Source organism: Pinus tabuliformis, chromosome 2_1 (assembly GCF_031772625.1).
Source record: "Pinus tabuliformis cultivar Carrire ecotype Pingquan chromosome 2_1, CPIR1, whole genome shotgun sequence".
Lineage (NCBI taxonomy): Eukaryota > Viridiplantae > Streptophyta > Pinopsida > Pinales > Pinaceae > Pinus > Pinus tabuliformis.
In genome coordinates, this window is record NC_142299.1 from 117873623 (window position 1) to 117899618 (window position 25996).

Genomic DNA, 25996 nt, shown 5'->3' on the forward strand with positions numbered 1-25996 from the left:
CCGTCTCTCCACCCGACCCCTATCGGCATACAACTTCTGCTGGTTCTGTGCTGTAGCCATGTATCCTTGAGAGCTTGGAGAATATCCTGACTCTCTTGGATCCATATCTTGGCTCTAGGAGCCTTGCTATCACCAAACATCACGTCAGCAAAAGATAAAGGATGATACCCATATAAAGCATAGAATGGTGACATACCAATGGACATGTGATGTGAAGTATTGTAGCAGTACTCCCCTAGATGCAGCCACCTCAACCATGCTTTGCTGCTGCCCACTGACATAGTTACACAAGTAGCCCTCTAGCCACTTGTTAACTATCTCTGTCTGCCCATCCGTCTGTGGGTGATAACTGGTACTCGGTGTCAAATCTGTCCCCACCAACCGGAAAAGCTCCTGCCAAAACTCGCCCATGAAATGGTTGCCCCTATCACTGACGATGGTCTTAGGAAGACCATGTAGCCTGAAGATCTCTATAAAGAACAACTCGGCCACCTGTGCTGCTGTATAGTGTGCGGATATGGCAAAAAAAAGTGCGTACTTTGTCAATTGGTCAACGACGACAAAGATGCAATCCTTGCCTTATACCATGGGCAACCCTGTGATGAAGTCCATAGAAATACTCTCCCATTTCCCCTCCAGAATGGGAAGAGGCTGCAATAATCTCGCGGGATGGTTCATCTCTCCCTTGTTCCTCTGGCAAACATCGCACTCCCGGATGTGCCGGAGTACATCCTCCTTGAGGCCCTTCCATGAGTGATCCAGGTGGATATTGGTGGCCACCTGCCAAGTCCAACTGGACCCCCACCATTGTCTTTCTCAGCATTTTCAGTTTCCTTAATTGTAGCGCAACTTACTATTTTTAGCAGTTTTTCGGGTCGTGAACTTCCGGAGCCGTTTTGAGGCCCTAAACGACGTTTTTTGGGTAATCCGAGGGCAACACGAGTCCATGAAATGGACTGGTGTTGCTCGTTCCAACAATGATAGCGCTCGGATAGATCTTTCTAATGAGCTATTGTACGCGTCAAACGGAGATCATATGCCAAAGTTACGACCCCGGGAAGTTGATGTACCAACTTACCCCCAAACGGGGCCCACAGTTTGGCGTTTCATCTCCTAGGGTTAGGTTTTGGAAGGATAAGGGTTTTTCCATTGTTTCTCAACAATAAATAGGCCTTCGAGCCTCATTGTAACACAGTTCAGAGGCATGTAGCCATCACATCTCTTCTCAGAGATAAGCTACCATCGCCCTAGCTAGTTTATTTCCATTTCTGTTTGTAAGCATATTTCAGTATTTTCCATTAATGAAATGAAGTATTATTTCCGCTGCATCTTTGTGTATATGGTTATCTCTGTAATTTGTTGCGTTCTTGTTTAAATCCGGATCAGTGGTATCAGAGTGGTCTGCTTTTTCTCTGTTTTTCTTTGCATGTCCCCAACAAGGTCGAGATATAAGGAGTTAGGGCTTGAACTGGTTGAACCTTTGCAAGACCAGCCTCGCAAATCCCGACGGCCTCCCATGGCGGACGAGAAGAAAGACGAGGGGGCAGGAGATCCCATCAAAATCTTGCTCGAAGAAGCGCTCGAGCGACAACGGAACGCGATGATGGACAGCTTTGCGCAGATCCTTCAGCGGCTACCCAGAAGCGGCGCATCGGCTTCCAGCAGCTCCTCTGGAAACGCCACACCCTTTAAGGTACAAGTTAATTTTGAAATCCCCATATTCGAGGGTCAGATAGACGCCGATGCCGTAGATAAATGGTTAAATCTGCTAGAGGGTTATTTTTCTGTTCATGAATTTTCGAGTCGGGAAAAGATTGTTTTTGCTCTTCTCAAAGCAGCCCCCCACGTCAAGGACTGGTGGGAAACCTACTGCGAGCAGAAGGATGAAAGTACTGGCTCACTATTTTCAGCCGCACCCACCTGGGATTCATTCCGGGATGCCATCAAGGAGCAGTACTACCCTGTCGGAAGCTATGAGGATGAATACATAAAGTGGACCACGCTGCGGCAGGGAAGGGACCAAGACGTGCCGGAGTTCACCAATCTTTTCCATACCCTTCGCACAAAGTTGGGTATCAAGGATTCAGAGCAACATTTGATACTCAAATACCGTGGCTGCCTGCACAAGTACATCCAGGAAGAAATACAGTTCCTAAACATCCCCTCGCTCGGCGCAGCATACCGGTATGCCGTCAAGGTCGAGCAGAAGTTTAAACAAAAGAAGCGAGACTTTGGATCTGCGAATCCAAAGCAGGGGAAAGGTGCCCCTAAACCACAGAACAAAGGACAAAGCCAAGGCGGGACAGCCCAAGACAACCAGCCGAAGCTGCAAGCAAAGAGCAACGCCGCGAAGCCGAGAAAGGACACTGGAAAATGGTGCGAGTTCCATAAGAGCTCCACTCACAACACAAGTGAGTGTCGGGCCAAGCAGTCACTGGTGGCTGAGCTAAAGGTTTCAGAATCAGATGCATGTTCCGACTCTGAGTCAGAACCCGATAAGGGGTATGAAAAAGGGAAGCAGATCATTGATGCGGATCCCAGCGCCACTGTTGCTACCGCAAAGATCCAGAAAAATGAACCCGAAGATCCAGAGGAGGAGGAGCGTCTCTTCCACTCCCAGATGTGGGTAAAGGGCTCCCCGATACAGTTCATTGTTGATAGCGGGAGTCAAAAGAACCTCATTTCGGCAGAGGTCGTGAAGCGGTTGGGCTTACCGACCACAGCACATCCACAACCATACACCATTGGGTGGCTTCACCAAGGGCGAGATCTTCGCGTGAGCCAGCAGTGTCGCCTTCCATACAACATCAAGCCCTTCACGGATGAGGTATTGTGTGACATTGCTCCCCTTGAAGTTTGTGATGTATTACTAGGACAACCATACTTGTGGAAGCGACATGCTGTGTATGAATCAAGGCCCCGTGCTGTTATTATTACATTGGGAAATAAGTTGTTCAGGATACCAGAGGTAGCACCACCTGCCGCCATCTCTTTGATTACTGCAAAACAATGCAGTAAGATCATTTCCAAAACCAGGAAATTTGTTTTCCTGATGATACGCCCTCAAGGGAAGAAGAAGACAGTGGCCGCGGCCTCCAAACGGGGTCCCTCTGCACGACAGCTACAGATGGACAAGATTGTGGAGGAGTACAAAGACATCTTCACCTCCCCGGCAGGGGTTCCTCTGCACTGTCAAGTCAAGCACTCCATCGATCTGACCCCAGGTGCGCCGCTACCCAATGGACCAATTTATCGGCGCTCCGTTCTGGAGAACAATGAAATCAAGAGGCAGATTCAGGAGCTCCTGCAGAAAGGTCACATCCGTCCGAGTTCTTCGCCCTGTGGGAGCCCGATAGTGTTGGTACAGAAGAAGGATGGGACGTGGAGACTCTGTATTGACTATCGGGCGCTGAACAAGATCACTGTCCGTAATAGGTACCCGATCCCGCGGATTGATGACCTCCTAGACCAACTAAAGGGGGCGAAATATTTCAGCAAGATCGATCTGAAGTCAGGATATCACCAGGTACCAATTGAACCCTCAGATGTGTGGAAGACTGCCTTCAAATCCAAGGAGGGCCTCTTCGAATGGTTGGTCATGCCTTTCGGATTGACGAATGCTCCTGCAACCTTTATGAGGCTAATGGATGACATCTTGCGGCCATTCACCAACTCCTTTGTAGTAGTATACTTGGATGACATTCTGATCTTCAGCCAGAGTTGGGAAGAGCACCTCCACCACATCCGACAGGTTCTCCAAACACTGCGGCAACACAAGCTATGTGCCAATTTGGAGAAATGCACTTTTGGCATGACCGAGGTTCAGTATCTGGGATACATCATTGATGAACAGGGGGTGCATGTCGATCCAGCCAAGGTCCAAGTCATTCGGGATTGGCCCTCTCCAACCACTCTAACAGAGCTCCGCAGCTTTCTAGGTCTTGCCAACTTCTACCGCAGGTTTGTGTTGGGATTTTCTCATATTTCTTGGCCCTTGAGTCAAGTCACCAAGGGCGGGGCGAAAGCAAAATTCTTTTGGTCTGAATCTCAACAGAAGGCATTCAGGGAGTTGAAGGATCGCCTCTGCACGGCACCAGTGCTCGCGTTACCAGATTTACAACAACCATTTGAGGTCGAGACAGATGCCTCTGACTATGCTATTGGGGCAGTCCTTACTCAACATGGACATCCAGTGGCATATCACAGTGAAACACTTTCAGACACAGTCCGGAAGTACCCCACTTATGATAAAGAGATGTATTCCATTGTACAGGCCTGCCGACAATGGAAGCATTACATTTTGGGGAAGGAAACGGTCATCCACACAGACCACCGACCTCTGCAGTTCATACAGACCCAAGGGAAATTGCAGAATGATCGCCATCAGAAGTGGTCTACATACCTGCAACAGTTTCACTTGAATATCAAGTATAAAAAGGGCAGCACCAATAATGTTGCAGATTGCCTCAGTCGACCACCGATCATGGCGCTAACCACCGTGCTCAACTCTTGCGGGCACGAGACTTCTGATTGGCCACTTCTCTACAAAAGCGACCCAGAATTCGGCCACACATACCAGACACTCTTGGAGGGTCGGCAGGTTGCAGATTTTCACCTCCAGGATGCCCTATTATGCCACCTCGGTCACCTTTGTGTTCCTTCAAGCGAGCGTGCCAAGATGATTTGGGAAGCACACTACAGTCGGGCTGCTGGGCATTTCGGGGTCGAGAAAACAGTGGCAGTACTGCAAAACTATTTCTATTGGCCGAATCTTCGACAGGATGTTGGGAAGTACATCCGATCATGTACTGCCTGTGCCATTGCCAAACCGACCATTAAGAAGCAAGGCCTCTATACCCCGTTGCCTACCCCTAGTCGACCTTGGGAATCCATCTCCATGGATTACATGTCAGGCCTTCCTTCCACTAAGCATGGAAATGACTGTGTTTTTGTGGTCGTCGACAGGTTCTCAAAGATGGCCATTATGATGGCCTGCAAGAAGAATATCACAGCAGAAGCCACTGCTAAACTCTTCTTTGAACGAGTGTGGGTGCACTTTGGGATCCCACAGTCTATCATCTCAGATCGGGACAGTCGGTTTCTCAGCACCTTTTGGTCCAGTCTCTGGTCAATGCTGGACACCAAACTCACGAAGTCCACAGCCTTCCATCCTCAAACTGATGGCCAGACAGAGGTTGTCAATAGGATGATTGTGCACATTCTGCGCATGTATAACTCAAAGCATCCACGCACATGGGACGAGAGCCTCCCCTACGTTCAGCACAGCTACAACCGAGCTCTTCACAGCTCCACTGGCCATAGCCCTTTTCAGGTGGGTTTGGGATTCCAGCCACTATGCCCCATTGATGTGGCCATGCCACTTGCAGCTACTCACATGAATTCAGCTCATGTCCAGTCCGAAACAGATAAGGCCACCAGCTTCATTGAGCGCATCCAACATATTCGCCAGCAGGTCCATGACATTCTTGAGAAATCAAATGCCAAGTACAAGCAGCGACATGATCAACATCGGGTGCCACACAAGTTTCAGGTGGGCGACAAAGTCTGGTTGCATTTGCAAAAGGAACGCCTTACTGGAGCCTATCGGAAATTGAGACCACTCCGATATGGTCCTTACACCATTACTAAGGCTATGGGAGACAATGCATTTGAGCTCAGCATTCCCCCATTCCTTGGCCTGCACCCAGTATTCAATGTGGACCGCCTTCGGCCATACTTTCCACCATTGCTAGACACATCCGACATTGCAGAACAGCTCAAACCCACAGAATTAAATCCAGATTGCATGGAACAAGCTGCAACTGATCGGATCATGGACACACAGATCAAGAACACTCGCCAACAGAATATCCAACTGTATCGAGTTGTCAAAGCGGGCCAACTCCTTCAGCAGGGCAAGTGGCTCAACAGGGAACAAGTTCAGCAGAAGTTTCCTCATCTCATGGAGGAGCTCAACGCAATGGGGACCATTGCTTCCTAAGGGGGGAGGAATGATCCAGGTGGATATTGGTGGCCACCTGCCAAGTCCACCTGGACCCCCACCATTGTCTTTCTCAGCATTTTCAGTTTCCTTAATTGTAGCACAACTTACTATTTTTAGCAGTTTTTCGGGTCCTGAACTTCCAGAGCCGTTTTGAGGCCCTAAACGACGTTTTTTGGGGAATCCGGGGGCAACACGAGTCCATGGAATGGACTGGTGTTGCCCGTTCCAACAATGATAGTGCTCGGATAGATCTTTCTAGTGAGCTATTGTACGCGTCAAACGGAGATCATATGCCAAAGTTATGACCCCGGGAAGTTGATGTACCAACTTACCCCCAAACGGGGCCCACAGTTTGGCGTTTCATCTCCTAGGGTTAGGTTTTAGAAGGATAAGGGTTTTTCCATTGTTTCTCAACAATAAATAGTCCTTCGAGCCTCATTGTAACACAGTTCAGAGGCATGTAGCCATCACATCTCTTCTCAGAGATAAGCTGCCATCGCCCTAGCTAGTTTATTTCCATTTCTGTTTGTAAGCATATTTCAGTATTTTCCATTAATGAAATGAAGTATTATTTCCGCTGCATCTTTGTGTATATGGTTATCTCTGTAATTTGTTGCGTTCCTGTTTAAATCCGGATCAATGAGAACCTCTCCCTAATGGCCCTGTAGCTTTTGGTAAACCCCTGATGTCCTGCCAATGGTGAATCATGAGATGCCTGGAGTATCTTCTTCTTGAGCTGAGACCCCTTAGTCAAGAAGATCCGGTCCATGTAATAGATGATCTCATCGACCACCTTGTACCTATCATCTGCCACCTGCCCATCTAGAACCTCACATGCAAACCTGTCCTTGGAGTACTCTACTAAGAGTCGAGCCCTCCAGTCTGTATCCAAGCTCATAAGAGACAATGTGGCTGGTCTACGTGAAAGGGCATCTGCTACCATGTTTTTCTTACCCTTGACATACTCAATGTCAAAGTCATATACTTGGATCTTGCTGATCCACTTCTACTACCTCTCTTATAGCTACTTCTGCTCCAAAAAGAACTTGAGGTTGTTGTGATCAGTCCTCACCCTGAACCTGTTACCCACCAGATACTGCCGGTACTTAGCCAATGCATGCATGATGGCCAACATCTGCTTGTTGTATATAGAATACAACCTCTCGTGCGGAATGAGCTTTCGGCTCTCAAAGGCTATAGGGTGACCTCCCTACATCAACACTGCGCCGATTCCCTCTCCTGACGCATCGCACTCCAAAACAAATGGTTGCGTAAAATCTGGCAACGCAAGCACTGGGCAGCTGCTCATAACCTCCTTGAGCCTGTCAAAGGCGTTGTATCTAACCAACTGAATGCCCCCTTTCTCGTCAAATCTGTCAAGGGTGCAGCACGCTGCGAGAAACCTTTGACGAACTTCTGGCAGTAAGTACAAATACCAATGAATCCTCGAAGTTCCGTCACATTTCTCGGCTCCAGCCATTCTCTGATGGCCCTGATCTTCTCCTCGTGGACTCTCACTCCGTCCACTCCTATGATGTGTCCCAGATACAACATCTCCATCAACCCAGACTCACACTTGGAGAGTTTGGCATAGAACTGCTGCTCTTGTAAGATACACAACACTGTTTCAATGTGCTGGAGATGCTCCTCCCAAGTCTTGATGTAAATGAGAATGTCATCAAAGAATACAAACACAAACTTCCTTAAGTGACTACAGAAGATGTGATTCATGCAGGACTGAAATGTAGCGGGGGCGTTGGTTAGCCCAAAAGGCATCACCAAAAACTCAAAGTGCCCATAGTGACACTTGAAGGCGGTCTTGGGAATGTCCTGCTTCCTCACGCGAATTTGATGGTACCCAGATCTCAAATCAATCTTTCAGAAGAATCGTGCACCCCTCAACTCGTCCATCAACTCATTGATCCTGGGTATGGGGTATCTGTTCTTCAAGGTCTTCTTTTTCAGTGCCCTATAGTCAATGCACATCCTCAATGTACCGTCCTTCTTCTTCACCAACACTACAGAAGAAGCAAAAGGACTCGCGCTCGATCGAATGTGCCCAAGAGCTAGCAACTATTGGATAGCCTGCTCAATCTCATCCCAATAGGCCTTGGTGTGCCTATAGGGGGTCGTGATCACTGCCTGGATGCCCTGCTCAAACTCGATAGTGTGCTCAAACCCCTAATCCGGTGGCTGTCTTGGTGGAATGTCTCCAAACCCTATGGCATACCGATCAAGGATGGACTGGATCTCTGGATGTACCTTCTGCCCTGTAGTCCCTGCCTCTGATGCACGCAGCTCCACTGCCCACTCTATGTCTCCCTTCTGAAAGACTGCCTCCATACAATGAGCCGACACAGTCTGAGGCGGATATGTGTGTTGTCCCTGTATCTTCTCATGCCTCCCTGTCTTTTCATCATCCCACTCCATCTCTAGGGTCTTCCAATCCGTCGTGACCTTCCCTAGAGTAATAAGCCACTGAACACCCAGTATCATGTTGGTGTCCAGAATATCGACCATGAAAAAGTGGTCAGTCAATGTGTAGGTGCCCATTATCACTGAAAGCTCTAGAACATAATGAGCACACATCATGGTCTGATCTCCTAGGACCAATACTGAAAACCCATGGAAGCTCTCTGTCTGAATACCTCTTCGCTCAACCATCTATGCATCGATGAAGTTGTGGGTTTCCCCACTGTCAACCAAAACTAATACACACTGTCCACATACTGTCTCTCGTACGCGTAGCGTCAGATACTTGGGAACTCCTTGCAACACTGCAAGGGCCCCTCCGGTGGGTGCAAAAGATGCACCACCTACTAGTGGTGGTGGAGGTGGCAAAGGTCCTTGTATGGCATGGCTATCTCCTGCCTCCACATCCTCCTCGTCATCCTCTTCTCCACTGCTCTCAGAGAAGACCTCAATAAAATGTGCTTTGCTAGCAGCACATCTATGTCCTGGTGCCCATGGCTCCTGATAGGTGAAGCACAACCGCTTCTTCTTCAAATCCCTCCTCGCATCGTCGTCAAGCTGTACTCGTCCTGGATTCCCCTTTGGAGGAGGAATCCTCACATTCTTCCCCTTAGACTGAAAATCCTGTCTTTGGGGGTAAGGTATCTGGGTCCTAGGTAAGACATCCTGTAAGTCCCGGGTCCTACTGATAGCGTCCTGGAGTGTGGCTGGTTTAGTGGATTAGACTAAACCTCGAAGTGGCTCTGCTAACCCCTCAACATACATATAGATCCTCCGTGCCGTGGATAGGTCTAGCACCATCATAGAGACCCTCAAGAAATCTACAATGTAGGTCTTTGGGCTCCCTGCCTGTTTGAGCCTTGTCAGCGCAACGTAATGCTGCTTTGGATCCCTTCGATCAAATCGCTCCATCAGTCTCCTATTAAACTTGGCATATGTTGTCATTGTGGAGTGCCCCAGTGTAACCATCCCATGAAACCACCAATCCTGGGCCTTGCCATCCAAATGCAATGTTGCCACCTTGATGGCCTCTGCCTCCGACATCTGGTTAAGTTGGAAATAAATGTCCAGCTTCTCCACCCAAGACTTTGCCGAACTGTTTGATGAGCCATCAAACGTAGGCAAGTGGAATCTACTCGCTGCACAGTGGGTGTCACCATCATGGTAATGCCTGTACCCTCTGTGATGGTCGCGGGGTGTGCTATCCCGCTGGAGCTGAACAAAATCTCTGAATGAGAGGGCTTCCTTGAACTCCTGCCCATAGGCTTGGTACTCTGCAAAATAATCGCCCATATGTGCAGGCTCTACCTCCTACTGGGATACGACCCTCGTGTCTGCTCCTAAGAAAGTGGGCATGGTAGAGCGTGTAGGGGCATGTGAGGCCACCTGCTGCGTAGTATCACGTTGCTCTCGCAAGTGATGGGATGCACCTGATCCCTCACCAATCTGGAAAACTCATGGGCTCTCACGCTGTTTGGCCTCTACTGCCGTGAATCTTTGCCCCATCACCTCAATCTACCTCAATAGATCCTGCACAGATTTGAGGAGCATGTCCGCAAATCTCTTCCCATCCTTATCTGTCATCTGCTCTGCGTCCACTACTGGCTCTCTCTGTTCTGCGTCTACCACAGGCTCCTCTTGTTTTGTGTCCACCACAGGAACACAGTCTCCCTCCCCGTAGGTATTCTCCAAACTACGTCCAGTGTCTCTGTACCTCCTAGCTCTGTAACAAATGTAGGGATTTTCCCCTGGTGTCATAGAATGCTAGCTCCACAGGCTGAGCCAGATCTATGCTCTGATACCACTGTAATATTCCTAACCCGGAATATTCCTCAAACCCCAGCAAAACTCCAACCAAATATGTGCAAATGATATAATAACCCAGAAGTGATAAAATAACAGTGGAACAACATATAGCAATATAAACCAGAAATATAAGCAGATACACAAGAAATGCAGCGAGGAATGCTAAGCCATTTTATTATACTGAGTAATAAAATGAGTACAAGAGGTGATTAGACAGATGGCACCTCGACTTTCACAAGGAAAGTGAAGAAATACTCTCAGAATGACAAGAATGGCCTCTCTGCGTGGATGCTGCTCTTGTGCTGCTGCTACTACTAGAAAACAACTGATGATTTGGGGCTGCTCCCCTCCTTGGAAAAAGCTAAAACTCTGGATTCGGGCTCTACTCAAGAAACCTAGAAAAACCCAGAAAGCTTTCCTGGAATGGCCGACCCCCGAAAAACAACCTCTTGGGGTTCTGCACAGTTCCTCAATGCCCTGTGCTGCCACTGAAGAAAACCCCACTAAATTCTTCCTGATACACTGCCTGAAACCCTACCAAAAATCCTCCAATGAGACAAGAGTTGGACCCCTGCTCAATCTCCTAGCATAAATCCACCTGCAAACCCCAATCCAGCACTACAATAAAAAAGAATTGCGTCCCTCTCCAAGTGCTGCGCAATCCTCCAAAAAGCTGATGAAACTGCTCCTGAAATGCTGATAAAACTACTGTTGAAATACCAATGGGAATACCTTGCCCGAGCAGGCACTTGAAGTCCCCTGGGCTAAGGGTGAGATCTCCAAACGGAGACACTCAATGCACTAAACAGTGCTGCAGACTAGCTAAACATCCAGTGTGCTCAGAAGTCGAAATGACTAGCTCAAAATGCACATAGTTGAATGATCCAAAATGAGGGGGCTCCTCTCTATTTAATAGCCTCTGCCTCTCACAATCCCTAGGCTCACCTCCTCCTGCGTGATTACCCTCTTGCCATGTGTTCTTCCCTCCTACGCAGTCCCTCCATGTGTCTGCATGGGCCCCATTTCTGCGTCCCCCTTTGGCCCCCTTGGCTCCTCCTTAAGTCACAATGTTGTACTACTAGGAAGTGACTTTTTATTCTTAAAGTGAGTTATGTCCCCCTGTCACACGGAATCAGTCAAGGGTGCGGACACAACTGACCTTCCTAGAAGTCTAAGACATTCTAATGACAAACAAAACAAACTGGAGCTATCCTTCTCTAAACATACATTATGATATGAGAAATCAAGTGTTTCGTTCTTACCTTTGTCCAAACGCTGTCGTAGAAGTCCAAGCTTTGTTGATCTGGATGAGCTCCTTCTTTTCTCCAAAACCTGCAATCACCAACAGTCAAACAATTAAATAGCACCTGATTATAACATAAAACAAAGCATATTCAATATATAGACCAAGGAGTACATGAAATAACCCATAAACAACAAGTTATTGAGAAGAATGGACCAATTTGCATCAAAGGTAATCAAAAGGAACCATTACAACCTGAGCCTTGGTGTTGTGCAAGCTCCTTCCAGGGTCCACAAGAGTTTTCCTCTACTTTGACAAAGCTCACCCACTTCCAAATAGAACAAGTAAAGATGGCAATCTCTCCTCACAAGCTTCTAAATGGGAGTCCTAATTCCTACAACATTTACCCTTAGAAATGTATAGCTTTCAACCTCCCTCCTTCTGGCCCAATGCCTGTATTTATAGTGCTCAAGAGGAAGTTAATCAGGTCCACCATCAATGGGATAGTCCCCTCTTTGGATGGGATCACTCCCTTATTGATGGGATAAGTTCCTCTTTGGTAGGAGTGCATGAACCATCTGGAGGCGCTCAATACACGTCAAACAACCTTCTAGAATGCTCTAGAAATGACCACAAGTAAGTTTTTGAAGATAAAACTTGCGCATTTTAACCTTTTCAGAGGGACGCACCTGCCCCTTTAGATACAGAGCGTCCTTGGACGCAGACCTTATGAACAATAGGTGCGTACCCGCAAGCAAGGTTTGAGAGAACCTGCGTACCCAGAGATAAACACATTTATAAAGACTTTCTCTCTTTCTTGGAGTTTGACATGAATAGCAGAGGCATAAGACTTGCTTAAGAGGGTAGTATGACTGTTGATAGAGCCATACCAACTGTAAATAGCCATGGTGACATTTTTTAGTGTAACAGATTGCCCCCTAAAGTGTGAAGCCTGGAATAGATTAGGGTTTTGTATTATCTAGGAAGGGTGAAGCGCTTTATCATTTCGAGGATTATATCGTGGAGAACCTGGTCAGAACCTGCAATTTTCAACACAAAATACATGTATCAGATTATATCATCACTGAGGTAGGCATTCCCATACTCAGATTAAAATTTTAACTAACTGACTAACTACTCTGATACAGAAATGATTTTGCAGTACATCATAATCATAGACTTTTGTAGACACAGTATGGGCGCAGCCATCTGTTTATGGTTAGTCTACTTAGATAATGAATACAAAACTCCTCGCAGCCTGGATGGTAAAGATTCGATCCAGGGTCTTCATTCCTACTTCTCGAATTGGTACGATTCTAACCATGTGAATAAATGAGTCGATGTCGAACATGGTAGAAACCACTTGATTACCAGTCGATGATGTAAACTGTTAACAAGCGTGAGAGAGACCACCAGTAATGTCAATGGTTCTCAAAGTACCCAGTACAATCCATGAGATGTGAATGAATGAGTTGATGTCGAACATTTCACGGAATCCTTCGATCGAAAGTCAATGATGTAAACTGACGTCAAAGGCGAGAAACCTGCCATTGATGCATGCAGACTTCAAGGCACTGACGATTTCTAAGTCATCTCTCTAGATAATGTGTTGATGTCGATAGAAAGTGACCCGTTGTAGGCAAGCCCACAACACGAAATCATTGTTCAAGTTGAAGAAATGTTGCTGTAAGGACTGACTCAGGGATGGTCAAATGGATGACAAGTATTTTGTAGATGAAAGTTTTGTTTGCAGACCTCTTGGACACATAACGACACGACAGATGGTTTGGTGCTAAATAACTCAAAGTTAATCCCCGGAACCCGGTTGAAGACTTTCAAAAGTGGTTTGATCAACTGTGAGGTAAAGGATTTCCCAACCCAGGTGAATGAAAAGTGTCGTGTCCAAGAGTGGTAATAAAGTTTCTTCTGAGACAAAAGGTAACAAATAGGCTCATTCTTCTCTCTTTTCCCCCACCATTTTTGGCAAGTACCTCTTTATTTTTAAAAAGCTTGAGGAGGATAACATATGCTTGATTATAAGCTCATCCTTCGGATGAGTCCAACCCAGTTTTGATTCGAACCCTAGGAAGGAGTGGTTCGTTCCTGTTTGTAATTGAACAGGTCCTTTACTGTGAAATGTTTAACGAGCCCAGTATAGGAGAAACTCGGCGTTTTTCAATTTTAGAGAGTCTGAAAAACTTAAGGAGACTCCAAGTTGAACTTTTTCGTAAATTTGTGTCCCTCAAGCCCGAAAAAGTATAAAATAATACCTGGGGGAACCGCTTGATCTTGCGACCAAGGAGTACTTTCATAATTAGTGTCACTGACCTGAAAAGTAAAAAGCGATCAAGGACACGTCGTTTTATTTCCGTATCGAGTTTGAAACGACAAAAACACGGCAATCTTTTCCTGATTTTACGGTCAGAAAAGAGCTATAAGGGGACCGTCTTTTAATTCCGTTTTAACGAGTGTAAAAGAAACGCTCGGCAATCTTTTCATGTTTTAGGAGTCAGAAAAGGGCTTAAAAGATGACTCTGATATTTTGTTTGTGAAAAAATGACAATTTTCCCTCTAAGTCCCTTTGTCCTGCACAAAAGCGACACATTACTCATACCTGTTTAAGATAGGCAAAAATTCATCGAAAAACATCTTTCCATGGTGAAAAATGAACAAATTCATCCAAAAAACCTATAAAAAGACTTTTTACCATGTCATTTTTACCGTTTGACTGTTGAGGTTGAAAAAGGAGATTTTGACAAGAAACTTCCCGTGGTCGCTGCGGAAAATCCGACCGTTAGAATCGAACGCCGTCTCTTCCAGGTATTTCACAACATCCTCCTTGTCAATTTCATCCGTTTAGAATTTTATTTTAGGTTTCATTTTTGATTTTTGGGGGGTTTTGGGTTTTGAAAACCGCTCTGCGGGGGACGCAGGTTTCCTAAAGGCTGGCTTGCGTCCCTCGACTTTTTCCTACACGGGGAAAAGGTCGGGGGACGCAGGTTACCTTCAGGTCACCTGCGTCCCGGCGCACTGTGCGCCAAACACGGGGTGCGTCCTCCGCAAAACGCGGATTTTGAAACCCCAAGCTCCCAAATTAACCATTGAAATTACCCAAAATTTATTTTAATGCCTGTTTGTTCGTGTGTAGGGCACTTATCATGCTGGATTGGAGAGAAAGAGAGCATGAGGAGGTTGATGAAGCTGCAATCAATCATCAACCTTCCCTCGATGCCCTAAGAGGATGTGGATTATACAAATACTGGGCCATACCTGGCATGAGAGCTCAGGTAAGATTCTTGGAGTGGCTGGTCGAGAGATGGAATGTTCAAGAGCAATGCTTTTATATCAGCGGGAAACAACTCGAGATAGAGCCCGCTGATATTTACTTTCTCATTGGCTTGCCGAATAGAGGTCAGCAACTCAATCTGGCTGGGACTAGGCCAGGTGGCCAATCCCTTGATAGTCTCCGAGCAGATTGGTGCCTACCTGATCGACACCATGCGAAAGGCATAGAGATCAAATATGTCTCTCGGCCTGAACTCATGGTCTTAGCTTTCACTGTGACCAGGATTTGTGGCTCAGCCACTTTACATATTGCTACTGGGTCTCAATTTCGGATGGCAATTGACTGTCTCCAAGGCACCAGCTTCAACTGGTGTGATGCGTTGTCGGCTAACTTGAAAGCCCAACTGACCAGGGCAAAGACCGGGAGACTAAATATGGGCCTATAGTCGTGAGCTTTTCCCTAGAGAGAATTCCAATGCTGATCCCTCAGCATCTCACTGTTGATATTTCGGGTCCTCAGGAGCCAAAGCTGGTACGATGGGTTGCGGTGATGGCCCGGCATCCGGACGAGGGTGCGGCAGTTGTTCGATTCACTGACAGTTATTTTCACTGGTTAGAGGACCAGGTGTTTGCGATTCAGGACTTTCCGTATGCCGGAGTAGATTTTCGAGGTGATCCAGACATGGTTCTTCCACAGGGAGAACAATGGGATGACAGAGGTACTTTATTTTTCACGAGTTTTCAAATTATGTATTTTTTTGTTTTTTATATATATCGTCTCAAAACTGACAGTAAAATTTTCAAAATGCAGATGTTGGTCCACAGCGTCCAGCCAACCTCCGGCCTTTCGAGAGGAGACATCCAGTTGCACCGGTACCGGCCCCACAGGACGCGGCGGCTGCAGAGGTACTAGCTGAGTTGGAGCATGATCTACAGCGTCTGACGGCGGATATACCTGAGACTACTATGGATGATATTCCTATCAGACTTCAGCGCTATGTAGTCGCGGTCCCTGGACCGTTTAGGAGATTTTTGCGCAAGGTAGCCCGTGCAGTGGTGTCGTACAGGGAGCACCACCAGTGATTGGCTAGTCACTTTGTAGACACATGTGACATTTTTGACTTTTTGTACTCTATCATTTTTGCCGATCATAAGGTGTTTTTCAACCTATGATCGAAGACGATGTATATTTTTTGACACACTCCTATCTATATATATATCACTATTACCGGCTCATCTTGTTTAACATGTATGATGAAATGTTTTTAAATTTACTTGCATGATTATCGTAAATGTCTGTCCAACACTCGAGAAGCAATTGCATCTGCTAATGTATTTAAGGACCTTGGAATATGCTGATATTCAATGTAATCAAATTCACGTTCCAAGAGACGCACTCTCAAAAACAACCTTAATAACACAGGATTTCTAATGGCATAAACTCTATTAAGCTGTAATACAACAAGTTCAGAATCTAACCTCACTATCAAACGTCGAATTCCAAATGAAATAGATTCGGATAATAATTCAACCACTGCACTGTATTCTGCAATGTTATTCGTTGTTTGACCGAGGCTTACCCCATGCATAGAAACTAACTCGTCAGAGGGTGAATAGATAACCCAAGCTGCGGAAGAGATATTCCGTGTACTACGACAAGCACCATCAGCAAATCCAATGTATGTTTGGAGGGGCGTCGACATCTACAATATCAAGAGCAAAACCAAGATAAGCCAAAATAACGACGAAAAACACACTCACTAAGCTAAGCACACTGACTAACTAACAATCATACTAGCTAGAAAGAAAACCTAACCTAACTAAAAATTCTCCATACCCACCATTTAAGCATAATACCTCTTTAGGTAAAGCCCATTTCTGGGTTTACCCAAAGAGTCCCCATCAAAATCTACTAGCTCATAAGCCCCTTTTGCTAGCTTTCGCTTTACAATATAGGGTCCATGCCACATAGGAACGAATTTTCCAGCACCTAGCTTATCGTTAGCTTGATCATATAAAAGCACTAGGTCTCCCTCCGAAAAACTTCGAGGGGTCACATTTCTATCATACTGAGCTTTCATTCGCTTCGCGTGAGTCTCGATTGCCAATGCAGCGTCACGTCGAGTCTCATCTAATTTAGCTAAGTACAATAAACGTTTCTCCTCTTCGGAAGTAGCTGGAAGTAATTCGACAGCCATTTGAAGTGATGGGATTTCACATTCAATGGGTAACACCGCTTCCAAGCCATAAACTAGCTGGAAAGGAGTGAACCCTGTTGAGGTTTTTACTGAGGTTCGGTATGCCCATAGCGCCGAAAATAACATGTTGTGCCAATTCGACCGATGAATACCAATGGTTCGTCGGATCATGATAACCAGAACTTTGTTGATAGACTCAACCAAACCGTTGGCTTGCGGATAATAAGGAGTAGAGCTGTCATGGCGCAAACCAAGCTGGCTTGTAAGTTCAGTCATCATGGTGTTTCGAAAATGGCTCCCATGGTCAGTAATAATTGCTTGTGGGACACCAAACCTAGTTATTATATGATTGAATATGAAAACTGCAGCTGTTTTGCCGCTTGCGTCGAATGTAGGCATCGCCTCGGCCCATTTAGTGAAATAATCAACCGCGAGGATGATATACGCATGCCCCCCGGCCGAGTGAGGGTTACAAGTAATAAAGTCGATACCCCATTTGGCGAATGGACCAACGGAAATTATAGGGTGGAGAGGAGCAGGTGGTGCGCGCATCTTTCGATCAAACACTTGGCAGTTGTGGCACTTCCGGACTGCAATGATACAATCTTTAAACATAGATGGCCAGAAGTAACCAGCGCGCAACACCTTCTGAGCTGTGGCATACCCAGACATATGACCGCCACATGCTCCAGAGTGACAATCATTCAAAACTCTCTCAGCCTCTTCGTGAGTTAGACAACGTCGAAAAACTAAGTCTGCCCCCCGGCGATAAAGTGTATCTCCAATAATTTTGTATTGCTGGGATTGAAACCTAATTTTTCGACGTTTCGCTTTTGAAGCTTCAGGCCGAAAGGTTTGGGTTTGGAGATAGATGATTATATCCCCGAACCACGGATCTAAAGTACTGATAAGAAACAAAGATTCGTCCGCAATGGACTCTTCTGCCACAGTCTCTGTGTCAGTACGCGGGAAATCACACATCAATTCCGCAAAAACTAAGGATTTCTTAGACTTGGACTTCTCGAACTCCAAGTCGAACTCTTGCAGGATAACGATCCATTTAGAGTACTTGCCCCCTAGCAGTTGTTTTGTCAAAATGTAAATCATAGGGTTGCAATCCGAAATAACTGTAGTTTTACGGAGAAGAATGTAGTGACGAAAACGCTGGACAGCTTGAACGGCTGCCAGGGCCAATTTCTCCACATGCGAATATTTTAGCTCAGTGGGATTTAAGGTCCTACTGAGATAATATATCACATGTTCCGCTCCGAATTCATCTTCTTGAACTAACACCATTCCAATGGTGGAATGCGAAGCTGCGAGGTATAAGAAGTAGTCCTGGTTGTAGTTGGGAGGATGCAACAACGGTGCATGGGTCAACGCGTGTTTAAGTGCATCAAAAGATTGTTGGGCAATCTCGTCCCAAAAGAATTGAACGTTCTGTTTCAACAACCGTGTAAAACCTTTAGTGACCTCGGCGTAGTTTGGGATGAATCGGCGTAAAAAGTTCGCTTTCCCTTGCAAACTTTGGAGTTGGCGCAAACTCGAAGGAGGAGGCAATTTGATGATAGCCTCGACTTTCGAGGGATCGACGCGAATGCCGGCTTTTGAAACAACAAATCCCAGCAATCGACCTGTTTCTATACAGAAAACACACTTGTGGGGATTCAACCGAATTCGATAATGCCTACACCTCATAAAGATTGCTCGTAGGTGGTCAAGGTGATCAGCTCGACGTAAAGAATGAGCAGGCAAATCATCGAGATACGGTTGCACAATGTGCTTGATGTCGTGAAATGCGTAAGACATCGCCCGTTGAAAAGTGGCCCCGGCATTCTTAAGCCCAAAAGGTAATTTGCAATAAGCAAATGTCCCCCATGGACAAATGAATGCCGTTTTTGGTTGGTCGGCAGGTAGAATATTGATTTGATTATAGCCCAAAAAACCATCCATGAAGGAAAACATTTCACTTCCGGCACAATCATCAATAATTTGATCGATATAAGGCGTAGGATAGTTGTCTTTTGGACAAGCTCGATTGATATCCCTATAGTCGATACAGATTCTTATTGTTCCTTGTTTCTTATTGACCGGAACAATATTCGATACCCAATCCGTTAACGGGATCGGATAAATGAAACCTGCTTTCAACAGCTTTTCGACTTCTGCTTTAATCGCAGCCGCTTTTCGAGGGTGAATCTGACGCAACCGTTGCCGGATGGGTTTAGCATCCGGGTAGGTTTTGATTTCATGAACAACAATGGCAGGATCGATTCCCGGCATTTCCTCGTAAGACCAGGCAAACACATCGCGGAATTCTTGGAATAGGGCCTTGTAAGTTTGGATTTCTTCTTCTGTACATGCGGCACCTATATGAATGTTCTCCTCAATTCCGGGCTTCACTGAAATATCAATGGGAATAGTACGAGAAATATTCCCTAAATTCAACTCTGAATCAGAATGTTTCGTTGGATCCTGAGCGTCTTTGACATATTCAGCGGTAAAGATAGATGAAAAATCATTTTCAAATGCATCATCCTTAGGTAAAAACGAAGATCTGTGATGGAGATCTTCCCATGGTAGATCGTCTACACTTAGGATTTCGCGAAGTTGTTCGTCAGATGACACGACTTCGGGAAACGCTATCCGTTCTAAGGTTGAGGTGAAAAGTGATTCTTCACTGACCACATTCATTTGGTCGACCTCGGTTGAATGAAAGTCGGTAAAAGACATGAGAGCTTCATAAGCAATTTCATATGGACTCAAGGGCATAGCATTACCGAATGAGTCTATCTCAGAGTCAGATGGGACATACCAAGGATCATCATAAATAATGTTTTCTGATGTAATCATATGAATTGTTGCAAACGAAGGTTCTACGCTGAGTGGAGGGAGAGGAAAAGTTCCCAGTAAACCGGAATCCTTAACTAAACCTACACCAACGTCCCTATAAGGGATTGTCGTCTTACCGACATGCTGGATACTCTCTGAAGAGGCTGGGTCGGATGAAAAGTATGTCAGCTGATCAATAGTCACGATCTTACCGTTATGTGGAAACTTAATTACTCTGAAGACCGATGAAACGACCGCTGTCATAGCATATGACCAACTTCGACCCAAAAGAAGGTTGTAGTCTAGAGGGGCATCAACCACTTCCACATCCAGACTAACGGTTTTACCTTCTACCCCTATAGGCAATTCCTGTAGAATACCAAACGGACGGAACCCACGGCCATCAAAGGCCTTAAGGATGGTGGGGGATTGGTTCAACGAAGGAGAACCAAGGGATCTCCAACATTGAATTGACATAATACACGTAGAAGCTCCCTCATCAATCACAGTTCTATGAATAGGCCTTTTTTTTGACTATCACTGGAATTTGGAAAGCCATTTGATGGGGGAGTCGTGGTGTACTATTTTCTAGATCGAAGATCATTAGATTCGGATCCTGAACATCAACAGCTCCTATAGCCGACAAAAGCAATTTTCGTTGTGCTGGGCATGATTGCAGCACTTCTAACGCCGACATTGCTAAGGGTGAAACAGCTAAGTCCTCAACAATGTTGTAATTCTGGGCCGCTCTCGCATGTGGATTGAAAGCAGACCTTTGAAGTACACCCTTGGCGGGCGGTTTAATTACTAAGTCTGGGTTAGGTTTCTCGATCTGTAGTGGATCGGAACCAGGAGCTGAGGTTGATGGGTTAGAGTGAGAAGATTCTGCTTCCTTACCATCAACAGGATTCTTACTACCATAATCTTGCGATCGAGTCGCAATCCTCACATGAGACATCATCAAAATGGGTTCTTCACTGGCATTCGAGGAAGAACCTATCATCTTATTCTCCTGCTCCGGAAATGGATTTTTTAACACAGCAGGAGTGGGAGAACCTTTGACTATTTTCACTACCTCGGCCCGATGAGGGCAATCTCTCGTAAAATGATCCTCTTCACAAATAAGACAAGGATATCGAGGTTTGCGCTTTTCGTCATTGGTTTCCGACTTTTCAGTTTTCTCCTTCGGAGCCTTGTCTGCTTTAGCCTTCTTCTTTCCTTTCTTCTTTCCACCGTTTTTTGATTTGGCCGTAGATGACTCTACAGCGTGAATATCGGCGGTAAGTTCAGGAGAAGACTCTCCTGTCGGGGAATCGGGCAAAGTGATAATAGGAGTAGTTGAAGCCTTGGAAGACTTCTTCTTGCTCTTTGTATTCACGATACCAATCATACCATCAGCGGCATGAGATCCCGAAGGAGCAGCAGCGATTTGATTCGACTTTGGAAGATCCGGAATCTTCTCGTGTAATGTACCCGACTGAGTGTAAACTAAGTCAAGGTATTGCGCCTGAGCAATGACTTGCTCCTCAGTAACTACTCCGGCCTTAGCTACATCTTCAGTAATCCTTGGTAATAATGATTTAACAAACCATTCAGCTAAGATTTGGTCTGGGATAAAAACTTTCACTAGCCTTCTTCGACGTCTCCACTCATGAATGTGATCTGAAATATACGTGGAGGTTGATTGTTTTAGTGAAGTTAATAACTCCGTACCGTTATCGTATCTGACCGGTAACTGAAAGTGAGTTAAGAACGAGGTAGCTAACTGGCTAAAATTGTAAAAAGAGGCCCGTGGTAACTCAATGTACCACTTGGCCGCGAGACCAATGAGTGTACGCTGGAAAAGACGTAAGCGGATCGAATCATCCGAGATGGAATTTGAAGCACACCAGAGGTGGTAAGTCATCACGTGATTGGACGGATCCTCTCCAGACTTACCTTCGAACTTGGGTATATCGCTGGGCAACTTATTTGGCATTGGCGGCCAGAACGGAAGATATTGAATTGGATCGTTCGTTAGGCGCGTCAAGTCTGGTAAATCCAAAGTTGCGATAAACGGTAACTGCCGGTTAGGATCTCTAAAACTCTGGGTCACAATACCGGCCCCAGGAGGAGGATATCCAGGATAACTAGGAACAGGAGTCGCATTTGGGATATTATATCCTCCTGGAAAACCAGGATTAACCGGACCGTACTGGGGTTGCTGAGGTTGTTGATAAGTGTACCCAGGATACGGTTGATACTGGTAAACCGGTTGTTGGACAGCTTGCCCAGGTTGATACTGTCCCTGGTACGGAGGTTGAACAAATTGAGGTTGAGTAGTAACAACCGTACTTATACCAGGTTGGCCTACAGGCATCTGGACTGTGGTTTGAATCGTAGATCCAGACAACGGTACAGATGTCTGAGGAGTGGTTACAGAGACAGTAGAAACCGGAGCCGTCGATACTCCAGAAGTAAGTATGGTAGATGTGGCGGTAGTTGCAGCAGCCGTTTGAGATGGAGTACTAGGTGCAATTGGCGGCTGAGTAACTACCGAAGTTACAGAGGTCTGAACATTTGACTGGACAGGTTGCGGTTGCTGGGGTGGACCAGAAACTACAGGTTGTCCCGCTTGAGGTACCGACTGTATACTTGGCTGCAACATCTGTTGACCCCGTGACGGATCCCACACTAACATTCATAGCCGGATTGAGGATAGGATTGATAACTGTAAGGTGCAGTTCCCATACCTTGACCATATGATTGACCTTGAGGTGGTTGATAACCTTGACCTGAGTATTGACCTTGAGGTTGATAACCTTGAGGTAAATACGGGTACTGGGGTTGACCTTGACCTTGAGGTTGGTATCCTTGAGGTTGATACCCTTGGGGTTGATACCCTTGGGGTTGCCATCCTTGAGGTTGCCATCCTTGAGGTTGATATTGATACTGAGGTTGACCTTGGGGTACATATTGAGGCTGGGGTTGACCTTGAGGTATGTATTGCCCCATAGGAGCGTACTGACCTTGAGGTTGCCCCCCAGACACGAATGAAGTACCTTGAGGTTGCCCCCCAGGCATTAACGGAGGCTGCCCCCCAGGCGGTAATTGGCCACCTTGAGGTTGGGTAACGGGAACTGAACCTGACATCATGTAAATGTCTCCTACACCCAATGGTACATTACCACTGTTTCCAACTAATAACCCATGATCAACGGGTTGAGGAGATGCTCCCGCAAAGGTACCAGAAAGAGATTGATACCCAGTAGGAACAGAAGGACCGCCATGTAAAAAAGATTCAGGACTTTGTGTAAACACAGATGACTGACCAGACATATTTACAGGAGTATGAATACCTCCAGGTGGAAAAGGAGTACGAGGTGTGGAAAAACCTAGCCCAAAGTTGTCTAAATAATTGGTTAACGAAAGGTACCAAGTAGTACTTCTAGGAGGACTGTAAAAGATAGATTCACGCTCCCTTAGATCAAGGGTAAATTGATCTTCAGGATCAGAGACGCCTATTTCTTCCTCTGGAACAAGTTCTTCAATAGCAATCAAACCAATAGGAAGATTTTCGGTGATAATTCTTTCTATTCTCGGTGAATCAGGAACACTAGGAGTCGGAGTAACAGGTTCGGATATTTCTGGTTCTTCGCCTGTATCACTAGCAGACGAAAAACTACCAACAAGCTCAGAAACTGTAACAGCTTCGGGATTATAACCTGTCTCTAAACTTTGGTAATCTGGATGGACTACCAAGGAAGATTCTCCTTCTTCAGGTGAACCTACTCTACTGCCACTAGGAGGAGTTACAAGGACCTTTAAACCTTCTAGATGACTGGACTCGTCTTGAGGAGGTTCACCCCTAAGTCTACGGGATCTTCTCAACAATTCGGCCACAGAAACAACTTCAGGAGACTGGCCCCGAAGTCTACGGGACTGTCTCGGTAATTCCGCCACAGCTAAAAACTTTTAACTACTACACACGAAAACAAAATAAAATTTCAAATCAAACCACCTAAAGTCTCTAAAGAACCAAACAAATTTGAATCACACGCCTAAAGAATCTAGGGCGTCAAACCAAACACAAACAGTATTCTTCCGGACCAAAAGCGCTAGTTGGTGATGAAGCCCAACCTCGCTGGATTCAGTACAGAAATGGCGGGTGGAACAGTTACGCCGACAACCTGCTTAATGAATAGACTGGACCAAGTTCCTCCACTTTAACCGTCTCGAGTGAAGTGAACCCCCCAGAAAATCCAAGTGAGTATAGCCGACGTCTGCTCCAGGTACAGTGGGACCTTCCCTCCACCGTCACCTCGGTAGAATCCTAAAGATAATGGCCACTAAGGTTACCAACCGCAACAAATGCACCTGGGGGAACAGTCTAAACTCCGACAGCACGCAAGGGCAGAGTAGCAAGCTCAATCCCCTTGCCGGCTCCTTGACAATAATCCAAGGTTTACCGACAAGTGACCCCTGGCTCCTCGACAATGGTTAATCCGAGGTTTACCGTTTGTAATACGTGCGTGTCTGGCGTCGTTCCCAACGAGGGGGGAATGATCCCCTCACTGGTTCGGACACGAGCTCGTGCTTCTCCTTTAAGAGGAGCTTTCCCAGAGTACAAATGAGACAATTGGATTTATTCTATCACAAGATAAGCTACTTGTTTGGTTTTGTTGTCTTGGAGAGTTAATTACTCACCTACTCCAAGACACTAGCCTGATCTAAATTGGTGCTTCAGAGCCCTAGTAAATAAAAGTTACTATTTCAATTTTACTTTAAGCGTTACTTTTATGGTTGTTCTTTAAAGTCACAAGGTAATGGAAGTGAAACCAATGGTGTGTAGACTCGACTCCAACCACTACAAAGATGCACCTAAGATGATTTACGCTACTTTGCTTTTTCAATGAAATTCTTAACTAAGAGAGTTGAGAGAATGCAAATTTTTAGAGAAAACAACTTCCTTAGAAAAGACAATCAAAGAAACAATTCTCTTTTTCTTTTCAAGCACACAAACATAACCACTCTTTACTTGCACGAAAAACTCTTTTTCTTTCAAAACCTTCAAAGCTACTTGAAACAAAACTTTTCAAAGGAGATGTTTTTGTATTTTCTCTTTTTAATAAAGCATGTAAACCTACCTTTAACAAAAAACAATCTCAAAAGCTACAAAACTATGAAAACTTGACTCACAAGCAAATCAAAAGAGAGATTACTCTAAGCAAACCTAACAAGGCAAAAGCTCACAAAGATGATTCTAGGTTGTTTTACTTGATCAAAATCAAATCAAGGACCAGCTAATGCAGAATCAAAAGACTAGTCAAAACAAAACTCAAATCTTTTTGTTCTTTTTGTAAAATGGAATTCAAGACTTAAACAACAAGCACTTCGAAATTGGCCCAAAAGACAACTTGATGGTAAGTTGCTCTCACAGGTAGACTTTATGACAGGTCTGACTTCTTAGAATGTTGACAAAACCAGAGAGATCTAAGGCTTGACAACTCCTACCGCTAAAGTCACTACAAGACCTACTCAAAAATCAAACCCTAGGGCTTACACTTCGATGAAATCCACTAAAACACTCAATGCTATCGAAACAAGTTCAGGTGAAGATTCTGGGCAAGGGACTAATGAATCTGGGCAGAAAAAACTAAGAAAAAACAAAATCTAAGAGCAAAAAAGGCAAAAAATGGAATTTTCTCAAATTTTGGCAGGGGACGCAGGCAACCCGTTAGCACAGGTGCGGGCCCGCTCTGTGCACACAGCAAAAGTGCGTCCAGGGACGCACTGTGCAACACTCAGAGGGTGCGTCCTACTGAAAAACTCAAGAAAACCCAAAATACAACTAATCCTAAGCTAACCCACCCAGAGACAAGGTCACAGAGCCAAAACCAGAAAAATAAACCAATTTTCTCAAAGCAAAGTTCACACAAAAGAAAAGACTCTTCTCATCAATGGAATCTATCCCCAGCGGAGTCGCCAATTTGTCACACGGAATCAGTCAAGGGTGCGGACACAACTGACCTTCCTAGAAGTCTAAGACATTCTAATGACAAACAAAACAAACTGGAGCTATCCTTCTCTAAACATACATTATGATATGAGAAATCAAGTGTTTCGTTCTTACCTTTGTCCAAACGCTGTTGTAGAAGTCCAAGCTTTGTTGATCTG